This window comes from Rhinatrema bivittatum, chromosome 8 (assembly GCF_901001135.1).
Source record: "Rhinatrema bivittatum chromosome 8, aRhiBiv1.1, whole genome shotgun sequence".
Taxonomy (NCBI): domain Eukaryota; kingdom Metazoa; phylum Chordata; class Amphibia; order Gymnophiona; family Rhinatrematidae; genus Rhinatrema; species Rhinatrema bivittatum.
The window spans coordinates 215,348,043-215,367,562 of record NC_042622.1 but is presented as its reverse complement, the minus strand read 5'-3'; the positions used below and the strand labels follow the sequence as shown (position 1 = coordinate 215,367,562).

At 43.2% G+C, this 19,520-nt stretch overlaps 1 protein-coding gene and 1 long non-coding RNA gene across 2 annotated transcripts in view; one reads left to right on the top strand and one right to left on the bottom strand.

Moving 5' to 3' along the window:
• Positions 1–19,520, top strand: part of TMEM132E (transmembrane protein 132E) — a 1,436,548-nt gene that overhangs the window by 805,292 nt on the left and 611,736 nt on the right. The window lies entirely within an intron of this gene.
• LOC115097365 lies at positions 1,825–15,042 on the bottom strand. Its single transcript, XR_003858266.1, has 2 exons — positions 14,911–15,042; positions 1,825–2,083 (listed from the first exon to the last, which is right to left on the bottom strand). It is a non-coding gene; the product is annotated as an uncharacterized LOC115097365 (long non-coding RNA).

Here is a 19,520-nt window from a genome sequence, read left to right as displayed (position 1 = left end):
TGACAAAGTTCCTCATGAGAGGCTTCTAGGAAAAGTAAAAAGTCATGGGATAGGTGGCGATGTCCTTTCGTGGATTGCAAATTGGCTAAAAGACAGGAAACAGAGAGTAGGATTAAATGGGCAATTTTCTCAGTGGAAGGGAGTGGGCAGTGGAGTGCCTCAGGGATCTGTATTGGGACCCTTACTGTTCAATATATTTATAAATGATCTGGAAAGAAATACGACGAGTGAGATAATCAAATTTGCAGATGACACAAAATTGTTCAGAGTAGTTAAATCACAAGCAGATTGTGATAAATTGCAGGAAGACCTTGTGAGACTGGAAAATTGGGCATCCAAATGGCAGATGAAATTTAATGTGGATAAGTGCAAGGTGATGCATATAGGGAAAAATAACCCATGCTATAATTACACGATGTTGGGTTCCATATTAGGTGCTACAACCCAAGAAAGAGATCTAGGTGTCATAGTGGATAACACATTGAAATCGTCGGTTCAGTGTGCTGCGGCAGTCAAAAAAGCAAACAGAATGTTGGGAATTATTAGAAAAGGAATGATGAATAAAACGGAAAATGTCATAATGCCTCTGTATCGCTCCATGGTGAGACTGCACCTTGAGTACTGTGTACAATTCTGGTCACCGCATCTCAAAAAAGATATAATTGCGATGGAGAAGGTACAGAGAAGGGCTACCAAAATGATAAGGGGAATGGAACAACTCCCCTATGAGGAAAGACTAAAGAGGTTAGGACTTTTCAGCTTGGAGAAGAGACGATTGAGGGGGGATATGATAGAGGTGTTTAAAATCATGAGAGGTCTAGAACGGGTAGATGTGAATCGGTTATTTACTCTTTCGGATAGTAGAAAGACTAGGGGACACTCCATGAAGTTAGCATGGGGCACATTTAAAACTAATCGGAGAAAGTTCTTTTTTACTCAACGCACAATTAAACTCTGGAATTTGTTGCCAGAGAATGTGGTTCGTGCAGTTAGTATAGCTGTGTTTAAAAAAGGATTGGATAAGTTCTTGGAGGAGAAGTCCATTACCTGCTATTAAGTTCACTTAGAGAATAGCCACTGCCATTAGCAATGGTTACATGGAATAGACTTAGTTTTTGGGTACTTGCCAGGTTCTTATGGCCTGGATTGGCCACTGTTGGAAACAGGATGCTGGGCTTGATGGATCCTTGGTCTGACCCAGTATGGCATGTTCTTATGTTCTTATGTTCTCCTTCACCAGAATCAGCCCTTGCTTCCACCTCCCCTTCACTTGTATTTGTCCCCATTTCCCCCGTTCTCAGCATCTACCCCCTGCCTCCCCCTTTTCTTCATCCTTATTTCCTGTTTTTCTTTCCCCGTGCCCCTCCGCTGTGTTCCCCCTTCTCTCTCTTTTCCCTCCCTTGCACCTGTCTCTCCCTTCCTTCCCCTGTGCCTCATGTCTTCCCTCCATGCCCTGCTATGTCTTTCCTCTCTCCATGTGTATTTCTCCTTTGTATGTTTTTCCCCCTCTTCCCCTTTCCCCTTTGTCTCTCTCTTCCATCCCTTAAATTGGGATAAAATATGATTCTGTTTAGAAGCCCATGAATTTCTGTGTTAAGGTTTATGTTTTGTTTTATTGTTTTGATTGTATTAATTTAATTTTGCTATATACTGTGATTATATTGTGAATGTATTGTTGTTACCCATTTTGCAGATCAGTGGGCTACACTTTTTTTTAAAATAAATAAGTGTATTCAATGATTCATTATGTAACCTGCTTCACATTCAGGTATAATTGCTGGTTGGTTCATCCAGAAAAAATAAAGTTAACTGTTTGAAGCTTGGTATCTGCCACACTTATTTAATCAGCACTGGGGTGAAGCATGAGTTCAGATTTCATGGAGGGGAGTGAATGGGTATCCTCCCTGTCCAGTCGGTAACAGAAGAGAATGGAGTCATGCACTAATCCTGCTGTTACTATTAAGGACCACTTTACCATCTGCATGACCGAACTTTAGAACTGACCAAACAGATTTGGAAGGGTTGACCCTTAACAATAGGAAATCCCATTCCATCATTGTATGTTTCCAGTCAGGGGTTACATCTAGAAGGAAGAAGAGAGAAAGGAAAAGAAAGAAGAATTAAAGTAATAGAAACTGAGACATTATCAACATTTCCAGCTAGGATTGTCCTGTCTCCACAGGTGCTTTCCTGTTTATTTACTATTTTCCTGCTTTCACAGTGTCCTGCTTCCAAAACAGCTTCTCTGTTTCTATTGCTAATGCAGTATTCATGCTTTCATTCTTCATAGTTTCTTTGTTTTTGCTTTACAATCAACTGATGGTCAGCCTGCACATTCACAGCTTCTGCTGTATTCAGTGCAGCTGGCTCTAAAGGGTTAACCTCTGATTTGGAAGCAGGGACTCCTGGGAGTTTTTGTCTTGTGATTTCAGTCAGTTCTGGTCAGCTCTGGTTGGTCCATGTGCATCAGCAGTTAATATGACCCAACCCCGCAGAATTATCCTCATTTTACCTGTCTTTATATCAGTGGCCAGACTGGTCGCTGTTATCTTCAGTTTATGCATTAAGGCTCTGTTAATTGTTTTACCTGTTCATGAAGTTTGGAGTTGAAGAAGCAGCCTCCTTTGTCTGTGAATAAAGACCAAATTAAGCTATCTGTTCAAGCTACGCATAGGGAACGCGTGACAGAGACAGAATAAAGATCATCGCCACAAGGCTCCAGATGCTCGGGAGCAGGCTGGTCCATCCTTTTTTTTTTTATATATACTTTTATCCCATTGCATTCCAGGTTTTGATAGTTCTGCTTCTCACAAAGATATGCAAATTCAAATCTCAGAAGTCAGTACTAGTAGAAGTATGGCTGAGCTTGTTCTTGAGATGCTCAGCTTTTATTTAATTATAAACCAGCATGCTTAAGGATTGGGTTGGGTGGTAAGGAGAGGTGAACTGGTTTGGCTTTCATCCAGAATCTTTTACAAGAGTGGAAAGTTCTTTTTGACCCACTAGACCTGCAGCGCCTTGTTTGTATGGCGCACTCAGAATCCTCCAGGTAGTGCCCAGTTGACGGCAAATGCAGAGACAGAATGCAACAGGTATACAGCAAAATTGCACCTCTCACTGTTACAATAGTCAGTGGTGACTGACAGCTGCTGCTGCATAGCTAGAAAACAAGCAGAGATTCATGTCTGTAGCAGCAGGATCCCTGGAAACAAACAATGGGGCGGATTTTCAGAGCCCTGCTCGCGTAAATCCGCCCAAAACCGGGCGGATTTACGCGAGCAGGGCCCTGCGCGCCGGGAAGCCTATTTTACATAGGCCTCCCGGCGCGCGCAGAGCCCCGGGACTCGCGTAAGTCCCGGGGTTCTCGGAGGGGGGCGTGTCGGGGGCATGTCGGGGGGCGGGCCCGGTCGTCGCGGCGTTCCGGGAGCGTGTCGGTAGCGTTTTGGGGGTGGGTACGGGGGCGTGGCTACGGCCCGGGGGCGTGGCCGCGCCCTCCGTACCCGCCCCCAGGTCGCGGCCCGGCGCACAGCAGGTCCGCTGGCGCGCGGGGATTTACGTCTCCCTCCGGGAGGCGTAAATCCCCCGACAAAGGTAAGGGGGGGGGTGTAGACAGGGCCGGGTGGGTGGGTTAGGTAGGGGAAGGGAGGGTAAGGTGAGGGGAGGGCAAAGGAAAGTTCCCTCCGAGGCCGCTCCGATTTCGGAGCGGCCTTGGAGGGAACGGGGGGAGGCAGCGCGGCTCGGCGCGCGCAGGCTATACAAAATCGATAGCCTTGCGCGCGCCGATCCAGGATTTTAGTGGATACGCGCGGCTCCGCGCGTATCTACTAAAATCCAGCGTACTTTTGCTTGAGTCTGATGCGCAAGCAAAAGTAGGCTGATCGCGCTTCTTTTAAAATCTACCCCAATATTCCTTAAACTAGATTTTACAGGTTTGAAACTCAGTCCTCTGAATCTAAATCTAAGCCAACTGGGAAGCACTGGCACTTCCAAAACCCCACATTTTTCAAACGTGAACCTCTTATAACAGTATCTCTTATCCCCAAACAGTCCAGAATAGCTTTTGGCAGAAAGATGAAAATTTATAAAACTAAAAACTGTATCCGAGAATTTGCCTAGAAAACAAGCAGCGATTCATGTTAATAGCTGTAGGTGCTCAGGGAATGTCTGTTCCCGAATCTCTTGGTCTTATTGGCACAGATCTTCTTTACTATCATGAGGTCTCCTCTTCTCTAGCACAATATTAGAAGAAAGCTAGAGTCCCCATACTAGCTAGCTACAGTAGCTCCCAAACTGACAGCTCTTCCTCTCTTGAACCCATGTCCCATAACTTTCCTGTCTGTTGCCAGGAAATGGCGATATAACGGTGGTACTGCTGGAGGCTTCACCACTCAACGTCTAGTAGCTATAAAGCTACACTTCCAAGCTTGCATAGAAACAAAGGGAAATAGCTTATAGTTCGTCTAGCATTTCCTGAGCACTATAGCAACATGAGTCCATGGAACATTTCTTATATTAATCTATTTACTTATTTAGGAGTTTTATATACCGTCGTTCCTAAATAAGATCACAAAGGTTTACAAAATCATCCTTCGGTTACTGGGTCAGCAATCCCATTCTGTTTCAATGTTCATGTTCTAGGTTAACATAACAGCAAATACATTTTCTAGGTCATATTTATACATAATCTGATTCATCTCAGCAATGTATGGGTATTCTGACATCTAACATTTTTTCAAGTTTGCAACTACTATCCTCAGCTGGAAATTCTTAAAAACAAATATTCAGTGGAAAATGGCTTATTTAACATAGGGTACTCAGCAGCACAGCTGAACATCCCTGTATTTGGTGCTACTTAGCCAGATGTTATATCTGGATAAGTTGTATCCGGATAAGTTAGACCCGCTTTTCAGCAGGTCTAAAATATCCCATTAACTTAACAGGATAAGTCCGAATATCAGCATTTATCCAGCTACATCAAGTGGATAAGTAGCACTACCTTGCTCCACTCACTGCCTGCTCACTAGATACCCACCTGCTTAGCTGGATAAGCGGTGCCTGCTGAACCTAGTTGGATATTCAGTGACCGCCACTTAGCCGGATAAGTTGCTACTTATAAAGCTAAGTAGCACTGAATATTGACCTTGTACTGATTTGCTTCAGTAGCAAACTGATCACTGATGAATTCGTCAGTGTTCCTTACAAGTGCAACACTGCTCCCTAGAATATAGATCAAAACCAGTCTCTCACATCTCCACGTGCATGGAAAATGCAGGTCTCAATGACCCTTCTTAAGTGGAAGGTGATAGTTTAATGTTTTCCGTCTCTCCCCTCCATTCCACCCCCCCGATAATATTAAGATAGGATGTAATCTGTGGGAAATAGCATCCTCACCCACTTCAGATTAGGTTAATTACACTTGGTTGGCCATGGTCCAGGAGGAATCAAACCAGGTGCCAATGCAGCCACTTGTGCTCTGTGCCGTGCCCATCTTGCTGCTGTGGTCAAACACTGTACATCGCGGGTAGCCTGCGTTAGAAGAGGGTTTCCATAGCCTCCAAGTAGGACAAAACCTTTTCTGAATCAAGTGCTCTGTGTTCTAGAGAAACCATTCAGACCTAGACAATAGGGAGCCTGTGCTCTGTATGTGTGTAATTAAGTTAGCCTGAAAGCACTGCACCGGATTCTTTTACTTAAGAGTGCTGCCGGTGGAAGCTGCTCGGACACAGGAGGGCCCTTACTTGTATGATCGAGAGCAGGACCACAAGGACACTGTAATGCATCTTTAATGTTTTAGTGGAGATGATGAATGCATCCAGGCTTATCATGTATTCATTTATCAGTCCTAGCCGACAGCGCATACATCAGTGCTGATGCTTCCCTCTGCTGTCTGGTAGCTCCAGCACCTTGTAATGTATCCAGCTGCAGTGCCTCTCTACCCAGTATAAAAGTGCTAACCTTGGGCTTGCAGTAACGCTATAAAAGAAGAAGAAAAAAAAAAAAAAAAAAAAAAAAAAGAGTGTAAGTATGACATACTGAGTACATATTATGTTTCAGTTTGGTTCTTCTACTTGTCATGCCCTGGAGTGGGGAGAGCAGTTTGGAAGGTGCAATTATGAGTGTGTCCGTCTATGTGAGTTGGGGGTGTCACGTAATGCCTTTGTGCTATCCCTACCACTCAGCGGGAGGCAAAACCCTTGGCCACTTGAAGGTCCCAGCAAGCACTGCACAGGCCTCACTTGCACCTGCCCATGTGCTGCTCTCCTGGCAACCTCCCACCTGCCAAATGGGTGTCTGCTTGCTTCAAGGCAAGTACCCTGCCCCGTGAGCGATTCCCAGACGGTTTCTGGGGACACGGGGACCTCGTGACAGCCCGAGGTCACAGAAGAGCAGGTGCAAGGTCATGCTCATCGATCTGGAAAACCTCCGTGTATAGGTATCCAATAATGAGCCACATTACGGGCTGAGACACACCTTGCATAACAAATGCAGGCTCGTAGATCACAACACCAGGAAGCAGTCTACCTGCTCAATAAGCTCTGCATTGCAGAGAGTAACTGCAATACATTGGTGGTAGAAGTTGTATGTTCCATGAGATTTTAACAGGGTTGTTACAGGTATAATTTAGTCAAGTTGGTGGTAGAAAATCTTTCTATTTCCCCAGTTTTCCTCAGGCTTACTGAATCTGCCTCTCTCAACTTGGCACACACCCACTTCAGTCTACAAAGTATGTAGTGAAGTTCAATAAATAACTTGGTATGTTTCCTGTATTAAAGATGCTCAGTAATGTCCAATGAGGAGAGACTGTGCCCTGTCATTTGTCTGGATTTATTTTATTGAAAAACAGATGGCAGATGGCGGCTGGTTAGAATGCAAATCAAATTTGATGCTATTGAAAGCACAGCAGTAATCCAGTGTCTGACATTCTCCCTGTCGACTTTCTGGCTTTTAAAAACTGACTTGCTGTAATTGTTGTCTGAGGTGATTGTGAGTGGAGAAAGGAGGTCTGATTGCATTAAATATGGCTTTGTCCAGCTGTATGACCCAGCCACCTTTTCCCTGCCTCCTTTCTGCAAGTCATCAGCAGTGAACAAGGCAAAGCTGGAGATTCAGTCAGGATCTTGTATTTGAACAAGTTGCACGAATGGGCCCCAAAGACTTGACCTGCATTTCTACTCCCTGCAGCTTTGCAGTCTGTTCATGGAGATCAGAGATGAGTCTCATTAATGCCTTTGTAACAGAATGACCCTGTTTTCCAAGCATGGTGCCTGGCCCACCTTAAATCCCACAGAGGGAGAGAGCTCTGAGGGCGGGACCCATCTGGGACTGGGATAAGAGTGCAAGCCCAGCTGTGTTCAGGAGGCCCCGAGGCCACCAGGAGGAAGGCAGCTCCTGTAAAATGCTCTGTCCAAACCAGAAGGGAGTGAGTGTGCACTGACCAGAAGCAAGGCAGTCTACAGCCCCCGAGTGTGTAAGTGGCTACTGTTAAGTTAGGCAGTCCATTGCGAAAGTATTGGGTTTGTTTAATAACGTTTTATCTGCAGGAGAAAGGCGGGAGTCGGTGTGGCTTTTGTTCTCCAGCCAGGGAAATACTGCTCAGCCTCCCACATATGGTGTCAAGTCAGGGATTTTTTTTTTCTCTAAGCCTAGCACAGAGAAAAACCCAAGCCTACAGCGGGAAGGTTAAGCCACTGTTCTTAAACTGTGTACAAGAACCCTGGAAGTTGGAAGCAAAACAGTGCGGTTCAGAGAACAAGCCGAAACAGAGCAGGGCTCTTAAACTGGCAGCTAGAGGCTTGTTGGCTTATAGAGGAGCACACAAATAAAGAAAAAACACTGCCTTTAAATTAATAAGGGTCTGCTTTCCTGATTTCTCTCTTCATCTCCCTCAGTTTTAACAGATATTCTTCCTTGTGTTTCTTTTTTTTGGGATCCTTTATAGTTCTTGAACGCTGTTCTTTTTGTCTTAATTTTTTCATCCAGCTCCTTAGAAAACCAGATTTGTTTCTTTTTCCTCTTACTCTTCTTTACTTTCCTAACATATAGATTTGTGGCCTTTGTAATAGCTCCTTTTAATTTGTTGTTCCACCTCACCCGTTTTCTCCCAGTCTTCCAGTTCTTCCTCCAGGTACATCCCCATTTTGACAAAGTCTGTATTTGCGAAATTCAAAACTCAGGTCTTTGTGTGACTTCTCTGTATCCTATTTGTGATATTGAACCATACGTCTAATGATCACTAGTGTTCAGCTGAGCCTCTACCCGAACATAAGAGACATTATCCCCATTAGTGAGCACTAGATCGAGGATCACACCCTTCCTCATGGGTTCCATTGCCATTTGTTTGAGCAGAGCACCTTGAAGTGCATCCACTATTTCTCTACTTTTTGTAGATACTGCAAAAGGGATGCTCCAATCCATATCTGGCAAATTAAAATCTCCAATGAACAACACTTCTCCCTTCTTTCCCACCTTTTGGATGTCCTCGATCAGGTCTCTGTCCAGTTCATCTGTTTGGATTGGATGCCTGTAGATCACAGCAGTAAAAATGGAAGCACCATCTTCTCTTTTTAGGAGAATGCTTCTTCTTTACCTCACGTCCCTTGCAATTCAGTTGCTTGGATATTGTTTTTGATATACAGAGCTACTCCTCCCCCCTTTTATGTCCTCTCTGTCCTTCCTTTACAAGTTATAGCCCAGGATGGCCACATCCCAATCATAAGACTCAGTGAACCATGACTCCGTAACAGCACCAATGTCCAAGTCCACCTCCGCCATTAGGGCCTGCAGGTCTGGGATTTTATTGCTTACACTACGAGTATTTGTGGTCACAGCTTTCCAGCTGCTCTTTCTAGTCGTATTTTCTGTTTTTTTTAACTGATTGACTTTGTTACTTTGTCTTCCCACTTCCTGTATTGCTTGGGGGTGACGTTTCAATTTCACTGGCCACCTCCTACCATCCCCACTCCCTAGTTTAAATGCCTGATAATGTATGATCTGAATTGTTCACATAGCATCCTCTTTCCTGCCACAGACAAATGTAGACCATCCTTACCTTATTGCTCCATACATGACCCCAGGATCCAATGTATCCAAAACCATTTTCTTTACAATTTTTTAGCCAGACATTGAAATTATCTATATGGCATAACCTTTCCCTTTCCATGAACAGGTAGTACTTCTGAAAAGGCAATAGTCTTTGCCATGTGTCTAATCTTCTTCCCTAGAAATCTTCCTGTACTTTGTGGACACCATTTCTAGCAAGGTCCTTGGTCCCCAGATGGATGATAACATTGATATCAGCGTTATTACTTTCTTCTATAATTACATTTACCACCTGGTTTGCATTTCTCTTATTGAGCATCCTGAAATGCATTGAACCATTGGGTCCCCATCAAATTGAGTTCCCAAATTGGTTCCTCTGATGACTGAGTCTCCCAGAAGAAGCAGCTTTCTTTTATGACATTTGACCATGTTGAAGGGTTTCTGGGTACGCTGGGTGACTACTTCCCTTTCAGATATCACTTCATATTCTGTTGCTGGGGCTTCTTCATTTTCCAAAGCAGAAAATGCATTATGTAAGGATAACAGCAGGGAGAGTGGATGTCTCTTCATTACAGGCCTTATTCTACCAGAGCCGACTGTAATCCAATTATTCCTGGGATTCTGAATCTTGGATGTCTGATTTCTGTGAGGGAGTGAGGATGGGTATTCAGGATGCTGCCCAGTTGGGGAGATTGGATGTCTTATAGTCACATGTCTTGTTCTACCAGATCCCACAGAAAACCATTTATTCTTGAGATTCTGAATCTTCTGTGGAAACTGAGGAAGATATTCTGATTGCCTCAAGATAGGGCAGGTTTTCTGAAATCAGATCAATTCCTTTTTCAAATACATCACCTGCTTTTTCATTGCAGACAGCTGAAAACAAATTGGACAACCCTTAGGTCTCCAAAGGTTAGGCCTTGGGACATAAGCATCACAAATGTTACACTGAATAAAAGCCATTCTGCTAATAGTGACTATTATACAAGTTGTTAGCTTGGTACTTTAGTCTTATTATTCACTTAACAAACATCTCCTGCAGTTACCAGCGCTTTGTTCTATAAAGTACAAACACAGTTATTTCAATCCACACCAGCTAGGAATCTAAAAACACAGCTAGATTAAATAGACAAGAGATTTCAAAACATGCAGCAACAGAGGAAATACAGCAGAAAATAGAACAATGTCAGCAAGAAATCAGTCTATATTATGGCTAGCAAATTAAAAACTAAACTTCTGATCATAAGCACAGGTATGTGAGTCTCTGAAGAGGCACCTGAACAATTATTTCTCTTCTATTTAAATTACTTCTTAATCAACCCACTGCAGAGCCTTGTGAGTCACCAGACCCAGAGGATGATTAGTTTTAATTGGCTACCAGTTCTTCTTCCCCTTTAGAAGCTGTCATGCAGTGTATGGGGCATCCATCTTAGATATGGCTGCATGTGTTTCTGAAATACCGCACTGTCATTCTAAAGCTCTTTGTCAGACAGATGCTGTGTAAGCAGTGCTTACTACTGAACCTTGCAGCAAACTGGAGCAACCTGCAGGGGGGTGCTGGCAGCTATTGCATCCAGAACTCCCTCCCAAAGTCTAATTCTCGGTAAAACATCCCACCACATGTACAGTTCAGAAGCTGTGCATAATATTTCCACAGCACACCCAGTCCCAGGGATTACCTTTGAGTTAGTCTTCTGGCTTTCCAGCTGTTCCCCGCAAAGTGCAGGCCTTTAAACATTCAATTAAAATCAACTGATCAATCTTATGATCGCTGCAATCCTCAGGACCGCCTCCCCCACACGTTCTGAGGCCAGATGCATTCAAACCCTATTGACGCTAATGAATAGAGTGGGCAGCAAGTCTCCCCTCACAGAAGCTCTTTCATCAGGTCACCAAAACCAGCTTTCCGTCATGCAGTGCTGTATAGAATAACACTGTCAGCTTGGGATGGTATAACTATATTTTATACTGCAAAACAATTTTACATCCACAATTACTCTACAAGCTGCAGATGTTCTAACAAAGTGGCATATTATATAATACCTTTTATATGCACAGCATAAAGAGATAGCTTAACTCGATCTTTACCTGCAGACAGAGGAGACTGCTTCTTCATCAACAAACTTTATTGACAGGCAAAAGGAATGAACAGAGTCTTACTGTGCATAAACTGGAGATCAGAGTGACCAGCATGGTCTGGCCCACAGACATAAAGACAGGTAAAATGAGGATAATTCTTCAGAATTGACCAGATTAGCTGCTGAATCACATAGACTGACCAGTGCTGACTGAAAGTGTCAGGCAAAAATTCCCAGGCACCCCTGCTTTGCAGTCTGAGGTTTAGGGTCAAATTCACTGAATACAGCAGAGGCTGTGGATGTGCAGGCTGACCACCAATTGGCTGTATAACAGAAAACAAGAAACTATGCAGATCAGGAATGTACATTCATTGGTCCATTAGTTTCAAAAAGGGGTGCGCGTATCTCACGAATGGAAGGTAGGCACGCACATCTGATTGTAGGCGTGCATGTAGGTGGCCACCTACATGTGTACATACCATCAGTTCTGTGTGCCTATCTTCCGTTCATAAGATATGTGCACACCGCCAAAACGAGTGAAACTAATGGACCAGTGAATACACATCCCTAACATTGCAAAATAAAAGCATGAACACTGCATTAGCAACAGAAATAGGCTGTTGTGGAAGCGGGACACTGTGAAAGCAGGACAGCAGTAAATAGAAAAAGACTGCATAAACCAGAGATGTCATGGTGAATTTGTGTGCACATATAACTCTTCTGCTAGCTAAATATTTGCCAGGGCAACTGTAGAATTGATCATAGCTAAATGCCTTGGAGATACATGCTGTACTTTAGAAAATTCAGACCTGGGATAATGGCTTTATTTTTAAACTTTATGAAGGAAATAAAAACCTCTTTTTCAACCAAGTGAGCTTCTCTAACGGGATTCAGGAGCTCAGGAATTAGCTGTAGCATCAAAGAGCATCTTTAATGATTTCTCAAATTACTTGGATGGCTTTCATTGCACATTCAGACTTCTTTTTCATATCCCTCTGCAAGCTGTCTTGGGCTTACTGGGTTTAACTTGCTTGTCAGTTTAGACAGCTGCATTCTAAAGCAATCCAATACCCCAGCAACACAGAGGGGAGCAGGGACGAGGGGAGGGCCAGGGCTGTGATGGACAGCTGCTTTACTTCATAAAACAGACAATATCCAAGGACTAGGCATCTGCTAGCGTATTAATTTCAGTTTCAGTACTTAAAAAAACCCCAAAAAATCCCTAAACAACATGTTCCCAGTGTATTTTCCTGTGCAGGCATTCATAAAGATTGCATTTATCATGTTCCATATTTGCATTTAAAACTGTATTTGAAGCCTGTGTTTTAAGCAGGGTGGTCATTTTTCAGTTTTATAGTGCCTGAAGCCAGTTTGCAAGCTCATTTGCCACACAGAAAGCGAGATGCGGGCAGTGATGTAACCTGGTTAATTGGCCCCTGACTTGAATCCTCCTCTAGTGAGCACATGCTGGTACTCACTGGTGTGCTGACTGCTTAGTATGGTTTTTAAGGCTGTCCTCTGAGGTGTGGGAGAAAAAGGTTTCCCCATCTTGAGAAAGGGATTTTTAGCTCGGGGACCAGGGGCGTAGCCAGAACTGAATTTTTATTTGGGGAGCGGGGAAGGGGGGGGGGGGGTTGGCACTACCCTCGTTCCCCACCCTGCCTCCATCCCTTACCCTATCCTATGTGGATCTTCATGACAGTGGCAACACTTTTGTCTTTTCACTCTCTTCTTGCCACGGCTGTCTATTTCTCACTCTCCCTCTGTGGTTATGGCAACTGCTTTATACAAACTGCTGAGGAGCAGTAATGTAAACAGGCTTTAACCCAGGCCAGGCATTCCTCAACTTTTAAGGTGCTGAGAGAAGGGGGATAATTACCTGCCAAAAGACTGTGATGGCCTCCAACATTTTATAGGACTAACCCAAGGGCAGGGCCCATAGTGTTTTCCCTGGCCTGGTCTCCAGGCCCTCTAACTGCTGCACCTGTAAGGGCTGACTCAGATGTGACAGGACCCTGCTGCTAGGGGAGGGGGCCTGAGCCAGATGTGAGAGGGCACAACCCACCCTTAAGGATGTGGAATTATCAAACTTTACGCCTGCAGAAGTAACTACCCTGCTAAAACTGATTCAGAATAAATTGCAGAAAAAGGTTATTGGTGGATATGATGCTAGAGAAAAGTGCTAATCCATCAGTTCTAAACCAGCCTTCCTATTTGGGGTCAGAGCGGATATTTCTTTCTTCCTACTTTTGAAGAATTGGCTACAGATACACAGAGTGTTTTCACCTCCCCTGGGATTGCTTTTGCAGGAAGAGCTGTTAGGCAATATCGGATTTGATGGATCTCTGATCTTCTTTCAACCTAAACAGCTATGTATATAAAAAAAATGATCTTGTGTTTCAGCAGCTATGACAGCGCTGGATGATCACACCAAGCAGGTTGCCCTGTGCTCCAACAAGCCACTGAAAGGTTGATGTAATAAGTCATGTGTTAAAACTATGCACTGCACTTCAGCACACAATTTCATAATGCACATGCAAAAAAAACATTAACTCCTGATGCAAGCTAATGGTTTGCTAATGCCTCAGGAATTAAAAAAAAAAAAAAGCACACTAGCCCAAAAGTGTGTGCTGTAAGGCCAAGTGTCTCTTCAATACAATACTAGGCATTAGTATTGTATTGAAGAGACGCTTGGCCTTACAGCGGTATGATTGAATCTGAGAGCAAGTATGTGTATTCTGGGTAGGAAGTTTGACATTCTATGGTTCCTACAGGTTTAAGAAGTTAAAATGCCCCAAATTAGCATGCTTTGGTTCTGCCTGATTCCCCTTAAATAGGTGTTGTTGAGATTTGAGAGCATGGAACGTAAAAGACCCCCCCTTATATCCAAAAGACTGGGTCCTATCATCCAGCCTCATTGAGGCTTTCCCTTAGGCCTGGACCTAGCTCATATCTTCCTTGTTCCCTCCCACCTCAATAAGTTTCACTGACTCAGCACTAAAGAGTTGTAAACACTTTTTTTTTTATTGCATAATTCTAGGCTGCTCTCCAGGAGCATCAAAATCACCAGTTTTCCCAAAACAGAAGATACATTTGTAAAATGATATTACGTAACATTTTTTTGTCTTTGAGCCTTAGCTGTTAACCCCATAGCCCTTAGGACTAGCTCCAGTCTTACTCGCCAGCTATGCCCTCTCTGCGTTTGAATGCTCAGTTTCACTTTGTTACAATGCAAAGCCTTAGACCTGATTAATCTCTGCACAAGTCACTAGGCTTTTAATCAATGATCTCCTCTAAACATAAGGCTCTAATTCTTATAGTATAAATTAAGCACAACAACAGTAACATTTTTAAACCTAGCAGTCAAAGTACTGCTCCTTTTGGCTCCACATTGAACTTAATTGGGAATTGAACACTGGGGTTTAAAATGCTTTGTTTCCCCAGTAACACTGCAGCACTTGCACGGCCCAGCTTAACCCTAATTAACAAACACACTTTCACAGTAACACTGCTGCATTTTCTTCCTACTAGAATCTTCCTTATTTAGAGCCTTTTCTTATTAATCTCCCCAATTTTCAGGGGTACACAATATATTCAGATCCCTTCTACCGGTTGTGTCTAATAATGGTCTCATCTGGGTTCAGTGGTACATTGCACTTCCTTTTATTGCTTAACGTCTAGCATCCCCAGAACTTGTGTAAGCATTTCAACTCTACAGCCTGCTTCAATACCGACACAGCTAGTTCCCTTAGTAATTCCAAGCATAACCCAGCTTAATAGCTGAGGAGTTTACCTGGCTCAGGTTCCTCATCCTCTAAGACTTGCTCCATAGCAGGCTAGGCTAAGCTCGGCTCCTCCAATACTGTCCCTTTGCTGCCCTTTTATGGAGCCTGGCAACCTACAGCTGCAAGGAGTTGACTCCTCCCTGATCAGCTGTTTCCTGGTAGCATCGTCTCCTAGGCTGACCCTGGGAATCCTGGAAGATGTAGTTCCAGAGGAATGGGAACCACAGGGTTCCTGCTAAGCACTGCTCTAGAGATAATCAAGAGAAATGTTACAAGAGGGAAGTAACCTTCTTCCAATTTTTTGTGCCTTATTTTTGATATTTTATGTGCAAAAGAAAATGACAAAAATATGTTCAAGCTGTCATGCTTGAAGACCTAGGATTATTAATGACCTGTGGAAGCTTACTGACAATTGTAGGTCTACATGCTGCTGGGTGTTAGGATGGTCTTTTTAAGCTTACGTTTGTATCTATGCTTATATTCTTAAAGTTAAATGATTATGTGAATTCCATTTTGTTGATTGCTTCCCGAGGAATGACCAGCTTAACTTTGGACTGACTTGCTCCAGTCCTGCCTCAGAGATTTAAATTCTCTCTTTTGTGCAGAGATCAAATGTCAAATGCTAGTAAACCATTACAGTATGCATAAAATAAGCTTTCTGCACGGAAAAATTATTTTGTGCGCACGGTGTCCTCTGCTCATAGGGCATAATTTATGCACACAAACACAATCTGTGCACAAAACAAAATTGGTGCACAAAGCATTTTCTCTGCACATAAAGCCTCCTCTATGCACAGAAATCTTGATTTGTGCATACATTCTGAGCTCAGGACTTCCAGGCCATGAACTCTGGGTTAAGCCCCATAGACTTACAGCCCAAGTAGCTTTATTCCAGCTCTGACCAGGAGTTACATTCTGAAGGGTAAGAAAGCATGTGCTTAAGCCAACGTGCCTCTCTGCATAAGGGAGTCATAGCTAATGTCATTGAGAAGAGGGGATTGAAATGGAGGAGAGCTAATTCATGCATAAAATTTTATGCAGTTTTTTGCACACTTTTATTGTTTGCAAAATTCCTTGCAGTATCAGGAGTAAAGTCTGCACACAAAAAAGGTGTGCACATTCGCGGGTAAAACTATGCACACAGCCCGGCGCACCTTATTATATTGGAGCTTGCAAGGCTAACTTTCTAACAGCCTGCATAGCGGTAAAATCTGCATGGTCATCATACCCACAGAGACATTTAGCCGGGTTACTCTCAAGTTAGCCAGCTAAATGCAGACGTTTGAATATTCGGAGCACTTATTTGGCTAAATTAGAGATGGGTAACTCATTATCCATCTAACACCTAGCCGCGCATTCCAGGATGGAGTTAAGTTAGTCGGATAAATTATCTAATTCTGGTCGCACCAAAGAATAGTCCTAAAGTTAGCCAGATAAAGTTATCTGGCTATCTTTAAGATAGCTGGCTATATTCATTACTGCCGCTGTACCACTAAATATCCCTCCAAAGTTAAGCTGGATACGTTTATCTGGTTAACTTTGCAGTCCGGCTAGTTATTGAATATACCCCCATAGATTTTGAGTATTCTCTTTAACTCTTAATTTATCAATTTCAGAATTAATAAAAAACCAGCATAATCCAGCTTGACAGTAACTTAAGGCATAGCAGGTCATATAGGTTACAAAAAGCATCCCTGCTATTTAATAAAACATTTAAATGGCTAGGTTAAAAAAAAGTGTATTTGTTTCTGTCCAATTTATCTAAATAATTAGCAGGATAACAAAGAAAAAACTCCCCCCTCCCAACTCAGAATTGTGTCTCTGAGTTGAAGAAAAGATCTCCTTTTTTGAATCTGCTCACAGACATCAGGAGAAATCCGTATCTTATGACCCATTAAAAAGGGCATCCATATTATTAGAAAACAATCTGATTCAGAACAGGAAATCAGTAAATTTGCACACTCGTTAATCACATCTTCAGACTGTTCTAGAAAACTAGTTAAGTTAAAGGTATCCAAAGAAACCACAGAAATATCAGATACTTTAGCATCTTTTTTTAACAGTCGACACAGAACACATCTTAGACTTAGAGAGTAGTTGCTCTCCAGAACCAGAGCATTTTCAAAGCAAACCTATGTGCGTAAAGTTCACTTAGAAAATCCTCAGGTGATTGGCTGAGTACAAGCACAAATTGCCTTGTGCAAAGTTACACCTGCTTCGTGCAGGTGATATAACTTACGTACATGCTTCAACGGCAGGGGAGAAGAAAAAAGGATTCACACTCACAAAGCGGGGAGTAGCTGGCTTGTTACGGCGGTTACTACCCCAAACCAAATGTGCCTGATACTTCACTTTAGATGCATATCCAGCATAGCTCTCTGCTTCAACGGCAGGGGAGAAGAAAAACAACCAATAAGGGCTGTATAACATAGTCTGGGTTAAAACAAATAAGCATGGGTGTAGCTTGCTTATTGCGGCGGTTACTACCCCTACTACCCCCTAACTAATCAAGCTAGATATTTCACTTGGATGCAGCTCCATCACTGCTCTCTACATTAATGGTGGGGGAGGAAGGGAAATAGAACCAAGAGCTAAAAGAAACAGATAAGTATGAGAGAAAAAATGTGTGAAGCTTGCTGGGCAGACTGGATGGGCCGTTTGGTCTTCTTCTGCCGTCATTTCTATGTTTCTATGTTTCTATGTTTCTAAAAATCTAAACATATGCATCCCCGTCCCCGAAGCATCTCTCCTTACCGTGCATAAACGTGTGCACGGAACTGGGTTATGTGTCTACTTTTATGTGTACTGGGTCAGAGTCAAATTTAGAACAGACATTTAGGTGCCGATTTTTTTGCTTGTTCACGGGTTATCTCAGAGACCTCCAACCTTGACTCTTGCTGCGAGTCCCTGAGATATCCCAGACTTAACACAAACCCTAGCTCTGTACTGTTGGACCCCGAGTTTTCCATTCCCAGCACTTTTCTGCTGATCCCTGAGATGTCTCGGGCACCCAACCCTGGCCGTCTCACTACTGGTCCATGAGCCCTCCGAAAGACCCCCAACCACTTGACTGCTGGTTCCTGTGATATCGACAGCCCACTTACTGGGGATCCAGATACTAACATTTTCCAGGCCCTGCTGATAGTCCTTCATTCTCAGGCCGATTCTGCCTGCATGTCAATGCGCATTTCCTGCTTGCAAAACTTACTGCCGATGCAGCAAGGAGTTCTGCGCACAGGAAATGCGTTTATCCAGATTGGAGTATTGCATAGAGCCCTTGCATGGAATGCAAATGAGGACATTAATTAGTATTCCCCAATGCAGAGAGACTGCATCCGGCCAGCGCAACTTTTTTAGTGCTGGAAACTTAACCCTGGTCAGAACTGGAATTAAGTTTCTAGAACTATGAAAAAAAAAAGGTTATAAAGTAAAAAAAAAAAGTTAAAAAAATAGAAACTCTCTGGGTAAGTGCCGGCAGCTCCCACACTTAACTGGATAATTACTGATCTATCCAGGTAAGTGGTTGTGGCAGCTGACACTTACCCAGGTAAGTACTGACTTATCCGGATAAATGGTGACAGCTGCCACCACTTAGCTGGATAAATACTGATTTAAAGTACTTAATCTGGCTAAGTGGGGGTGATGGTAGCCTGTCAGGGATGTCTCCTCCCTTCCCAAGTTAACATGTTTGTTTGGCCTGTGCCAAACGCACATTTTAAATGTTTTGTGTGTTTTTTCACTCCCAATGCATTAGCATTGTATTAGCTTACTCCACTGGGAGTTTAAAAAATATCCAGGTGTTACAAATGTGCACTGAAAAGAAGCGCACATTTTGTTAGCGCCCAGATTACTGCACTGGCCGGTCTGTTTTTAGCTGTGGGAGGAGGCCTTTCTTTGCCCAATCACATGTGTAGTTTGGGTTTGGATTTTTAGTTTTAAATTTTTAGTTTTCAGCTCTTCAGCATGCTGCAGTATTAGTACCTCCTTAGTATTCCCCATGGACTGCTTTAATTCAATTAAAAATCTTTAAAAAAATATATTGCCTTGCTCTGCTGCAGTGCTACCTGTTTGGAGCTTTGCAAGAGGTCGAGAATTCTCTATAAAACATTTTAATATTCTCGTAACTCTGATGGATATACTGTTTTGCCAATGTCACTTAAGCATTTTCCCAGGCAGGCTGCAGACAATGCCAAAACAAGAGCTAAATGAGAGCTTTCTTAATAAACGTGTCAAACCCTAGAGCAAAACAAGATAGTTTTATCGAGTCAGGTTTAGAAATAGGAAGGCCTGGGGAAGAGACTGGAGAATTTCCAGTATTTCTCCCTCCTAGTCTTGGGGAAAAAGGGCAAAAATACTTTTCCCCAATTTTTTCTAGTCCTTCAGGTCTTTAGTCAAATTTGAGACTTGTACATTTACAGATTCCAGTGCAAGACTAGGGCGAGAGAGAGAAATGGAACCACCAAAGCTAATCTATTCAAGGGTTGCTACCAAGTTGGGAATGAGGGGGGGAGGAGGCTATGGAAGACTGAAGCTAGTGGGGAGGGGGGAGAGACAGAAAGTTGCAGAGGAAGGGGAAGCTGGAGGGGGATGGAAGACTGCAAAGAGACATGCAGCTGGA